Here is a 6,000-nt window from a genome sequence, read left to right on the forward strand (position 1 = left end):
AAGCCTCGGCTGAACTCGTGGGAGAAGTGACAGCAAAAGTAATTACATCGAGTGCATGAAAAATAAAAGAGACAACAACAATCATTTGGTCACCAACTCTAAAGTTGCGAGATCATCTTTAGTGTAGATTTATATGTTCCCCCTCAAAATTACATATTGCTGGTGTTAACCCCCTCCTCCCAACCCCTCACCTCTATTTCCAACGAATGGGGGATCCTGACAAGATGAGAACTGTCTTGCTCTGTAATTATGCCCTTTGTCCCCCAACACCCCAGTAATATCCACCAAGGTACGAAGGAATAAATCATGTTTTTAACGCTAGACCCAAGCATCAATTAAATTGCACGGCACCATCTGAGTAACATTCACAAAGCCTTTAACTTTCATTAAACTGAACAATTTATGTTAATAGTTCACAAAAAACAACTCTGACTTACATTCCACCCTCATTTCCTCTTCAGCAGTCGTTTTGGAACAGTAACATCAGCTCTCTCAAACCTGAATTGTACTTGGTCGCACATGCAAGACATTGAACTTGACTAACATCTTACCTTGAAATGCTATTTGTGATCCTATACTCCACAGACTGGCTGAAGCAAAGCAATGCACGACCCAAATCTCTTCAGTTTAGCCCTCGCAAAGCAACAAACGAGAGCCTTTCTGACGAACACTTTTTTTGGTCCTTGCTTCAGATTTCCCTTTATTACTCCCTGCTTTTATAATCCCGTCCTATTCTTCTCCGTTATTTTTTTTTTCTTGAACGTCTTCTGTTTTCAGTGTTGAGTCTAAGGGATGCTGCCTATCTCTGCAAGACTGAAAAAGAAAAGAGGGAGAGAGAGAGAGAGAGACAGAAACGGAGGCAGCTCTCCTCCTCTTGCGCAAGGTCCTCCCGTCAGTGGCTGTAGGAAGCAGCTGCGCTCCAACCTCGAAGAATCCTGCCGTGCACCGCTCCACTTAGCTCATCTTCCATGAGCGCTTGCATCCCGGAGAACTTTCAGACTTGCACGCACAATCCACACAAACCTTCTGTGTTTAATCCGTGTGTTAGTTCTTTTTCTGGATTGTGGATTTAATTGTCTCTTCTCCCACCCTGCACAATGTCTAGATGCTCAGAGTATTGAACATAGCGCGATCTCTCTCTCTCTCTCTCTCTCACAAGCTTGCACATATGCACACACACGCTCACCCTCCCTCTCAGTTCTTTCCACCCCCTCCATCCATCCATCTCTCCCTCCCTTTTTTCACTCTCTCACTGCATAAGAGTCTGACAATTACTGCATTTGTGTTTGGAGTTGTCAAAAATTAAGGATCGCTTCCTACTTTCCTAAGCAGAAATAACATGTGGCTCCATATGCAAAGGAGAAAATGCAAATAACGGCAAAAAAGGACTGAGTGATAATGAAGGGAACGCTTTTCACAGCTGTTCCTGTCTCCTGAGGAAGCACACCACCAACCCCTCCAAGGAGACAACTCTGGCTGCACCGACGGAAGGGTCACCATTCAGTGTTGGCCAGCTGTCAAGAGTGATTGAGGAGGTAGATGAAAATAGAAGCAGATGAAGCAAGCAGATCAGCGCTTACCAGGAAGCAAGGACAATACGCATCGAACAGCAACCGTGGAATCATATAATTAGCAGCATAAACAAAATTGCCAATTCCCTTATCGCCTCGACACACATATGCATGGAGAAGAGCCTCCGGGGGGCTACTGAATGAGAGGCAGCATCAGAACTGATAAAAAAAAAAAAAAAAAAAAAAAGAGGATTGGCCTGAACAATGGTACGAAAAAGCAAAAGAGCCTTGCTGTATCTGGGCCTAACCTGATTGAAAACAGTCATTATTTTGAGAAAAATATTCTGCCAGTGGGAGTGGCACAGAAATTACACACTTTAGATTTGAGTATAAAGGACGCTTTTCACGTAATGTAATGACGATTTTCCAAAGTAATGAACATGGCAAATCTAGTAAAAAAAAAAAAAAAAAACAAACAAAAAAAACGTATATACATTTATAATGCTATACTTTGTGTTATACAGTATAACCTTGGCAGTAAATAAAACTAATTAACACTGTAATATGTATCTCTTTATTTTTCCCCTCTTTTGAAAAGTGATGGAATGGAACCCCGGGATAATCAAAAAGGGACTTTTAACTCTTAACAATAAATGTTAGTAAGCCCAACACGTTACTAAAGACTGGAGTAATGGCTGTTAATAGCATATTTATTCATTTATATTAACCTATAATAAAATGTGTAAAACTATCAGATATAGAAAATGGTGTTCACCTTTTTGTGTGTATGAATGTATGCATGTATGTATATATATATATAATACACATAATATACAGTCGTGCTCAGAATTAATCATACCCCTGGTAAATATGATCAAAAATGGCTGTAAAAAATAAATTTGCATCTTTTATACTTTTGATCTTTCATTCAAAAAATTGTCAAAAATCCAACCTTTCACTTAAGTAAAAGAATTGAAATTGGGGAGTAAATCACATTATGAAATAAATGTTTTTCTCCAAAACACGTTGGCCACAATTATTCATACCCCTAGAATTTTTAATGAATAAAATATCTCTGAAGTATATTCCCATTAATATTTACCTTTTTTAGCACACCAGGGTGACTAGGAACATGAAATTGTCTAGCTATGACTTCTTGTTTCACAAGAGTTTAAATATAAGGGAAACACAAAGGCCAAATTCCCTTAATCATCCATCCCAATGAGTAAAACCAAAGAATATAGTTCTGATGTGCAGCAAAAGATTGTTGTGCATCACAAAATAGAAAATGGCTGTAAGAAAATAGCTAAAGAATTGAAAATCCCCATTTTGACCATCAGGGCAATAATTAAGAAGTTATAATCAACTAAAGATGTTACGAATCTGCCTGGAAGAGGACGTGTGTCTATATTGTCTTAATGGACGGTGAGGATGAAAGTTTGAGTGGCCAAAGACTCTTCAATAATCACAGATGGAGAATTGCAGAGATTAGTTGAGTCTTGGGGGTCAGAAAGCCTATTAAAAAAAATAATAATCAAACAACCCCTACATCCCCACATGTTGTTCGGGAGGTTTTCAAGAAAAATGCTCCTCGCTCATCCAAAAACAAACTCCAGCATATTCAGTTGTCAGACACGACTGGATCTTCAAACGGCACAGGGTTCTGTGGTCAGATGAAACTAAAAAAAAGAGCTTTTTGGCAGCAAACACGCTAGATGGGTTTGGTGCACACAAGGATAAAAAGTACCCCATGTGTACAATTTAATATACCATTGGATCTTATATGTCGTGGGCCTATTTTTCTGCTGGAGGTCCTGGACTTCTTATTCAGATACATGGCATCATGGATTCTATCAAATATCAACAGATAAAAAATCTAAACCTGACGGCCTCTGTTAGAAATCTTATAATGGACCGTGGTTGGATCTTCCATCAGGACAACGATCCAAAACAACCATCAAAATCAACACAAAAATGTGTTAGAGAGCACAAAATGAAGCTTCTGCCATGACCGTCCCAGTTTCCTGACCTGATTAGTGGAGTGAACTGAAGAGAAGAAGCACCAACATGGATCTGGGAATCTGAAGAGATTCTGTATGGAGGAATGGTCTCTGATCTCTTGTCAGGTGTTCTCCAAACTCATCAGGCATTACAGAAGAAGACTCAGAGCAGTTATCTTGGCAAAAGGAGATGTACTGTACAGCTGTACTTAACTGAACATCTTTAAAATAAATGATGAGAGATAGGAAAATCAGGAGAAAACTCAGACTATGTGTCTACTAGCATATTCTTTCTAAAGATGAGCAAGTGTCAAAATTAAAAACTGTAAATATTTCAACATAGAATGTTGATTTGTATCAAAACTCTTCAAGTCCTATGGGAAAATGCACATAATCACCAAAGCCTCCAAGTTCACTGTTTTAATTATTGGCCATCTGGCACCAGGCAGTAATAACTTACCAGAAATCCATCCCTATGATGTCATAGCACAAAGATTTAACAACAATCACCATTGCCCAATGAAGAACTATGGTTTAGATGTTTTTAGTCATCTTTTGTGCAGGTTAGTCATGATGTTTTACATCAAAACCAAAACAAATACAATTTATCATAACCATTCTAATTTATTTTATATTAATTAAAGCAAAATACTGACATGACTAGCACATAGTGCTTGAAAATGAGACTATGTTCTTAGGTTCAATCATTAAACGGGACTCTATTGACATACTCTACTTTTTTCAGTCAAAATTAGGATAAAATTTAACGTGTAACATGGTTATATTATTGTATTTGCCATTGCTTTGACTACTAAAACACTATTTTTGGTATGAACTGATAATAAACTGCTAAACTGTGCAGTATTGATGATTTTCACTATAACATCAGGACTTCATCTCTAACAGAAGAATCTTAAAGGCCTGATTTCCCCCTCCTGTGGTGCTGATAATGGAGAAGACAGATTTGGCCTGATCCACATCTTAAGAGTTGTTTTAGCCTTCCAATCAAACGTTTTAGAACAAAAACTTTCCAACAAGGGCAAACAGAGAGTGTTTAGTAGTTCTAATCAATGCTGAATAGGAGAGAAAACCGCAAACAGAAACTGTGCCAAGCCATCAAGCATCCATCCACAAATGACTTTGATTGAGAGGATCTGGTGGCCAGCAGGAAGATCCAGAACAGCTAATAAATTACCTCAGATAAAAATGTCAAAGCAGTCGGCCAAAAAGTAGCGACTTCTTCTTTTGAAAAGTTATTAACCAAACATTAAAGAATAGTTCAACCAAAAAGTATGTTTTCATCCCTTACGCATTGCTTACATTTTGTTTTATTTCTTCTTCACTTCTTTATGTTTACCACTAAGCTTCAAAAAGCATTGTACACACTACCATTCTAAAGTTTGGAGTCGGTATGATTTTTAGATTTTTGTGAAATAATTTTCTTGTCATTAAAAAAAGCCAGCTTTATTTAAAATATATACAAACACTAAAACACAAATCTTGTGAAAAATTATAATTTAAAATGTGTTATCTATTTTAATATATTTTAAAATTCATCAGAATTGTATATATAAACAGAACTGATGTGCTGCTTTTTTCAGGGCAAAGATCTATGTCACTTAATGTAATGTAATGCATCATTGCTAAATAAAAATATTTCATATTTATTTTTTTATTCTTACTGACCTCAAACTTTTGAACAGTATTGGGACACAACATCAAATTCTAGTATATGATATTATAAGTTTAATATTATATATATATATATATATATATATATATATATATATATATATATATATATATATATATATATATATATATATATATATATATATATATATATATAATTGAGATATTTTGAAGAGACAATGCAGAGATATAATCCAAATGCATACACAGTTTTAATAACAAAAGGCAAAAAATACAGACACTTCAATAGAATAGAATCCAAAGACCACGAAGGAAAGAACAAGATATCCAAGTACCCCGATGGAGACATACAAACAACGACTCATGCCCCATGACTAAAACACAAGAGCTTAAATAGGTAAACTAAAACCAGTAAATGATCAACAGGTGGGAAAAATTAAACCATAATGAGTCCAGGTACAGGATTGTGGGGAATGGAGTTAATAATGGGACAACAGCAAAGTTGGAAGGAGTGTCTTCTGGAGGGGCTCATGGGCACTCCAGCTGGTGATCGTGACTATAATATAATATAATATAATATAATATAATATAATATAATATAATATAATATAATATAATATAATATAATATAATATAATATAATATAATATAATATAATATAATATAATATAATATAATATAATATAATATAATAATTGAGGACGGCACATTGAATAATTAGAAAAATAATACATTATGCCAAACAGGTTTTTGTGTGTGGGACTAATTTCTTACACATCTAATCCTAACCCTCCGTTGCTAATTCCAAAACGTCATTTTAGAGCGGTTCGGTTCTG

General features: G+C 35.8%; 1 protein-coding gene across 1 annotated transcript in view; it reads right to left on the reverse strand.

Moving 5' to 3' along the window:
• Positions 1-1,142, reverse strand: part of lingo2 (leucine rich repeat and Ig domain containing 2) — a 303,604-nt gene extending 302,462 nt beyond the window's left edge. Inside the window, exon 1 of the mRNA XM_081382888.1 lies at positions 552-1,142. The gene's annotated coding sequence lies outside the window, so the exon portion shown is untranslated. The remainder of the gene's footprint in view (positions 1-551) is intronic.
• Between the last annotated feature and the right edge of the window lie 4,858 nt (positions 1,143-6,000).

The sequence above is a fragment of the Scardinius erythrophthalmus genome (assembly GCF_964197995.2).
Source record: "Scardinius erythrophthalmus genome assembly, chromosome: 13".
NCBI classification, from domain to species: domain Eukaryota; kingdom Metazoa; phylum Chordata; class Actinopteri; order Cypriniformes; family Leuciscidae; genus Scardinius; species Scardinius erythrophthalmus.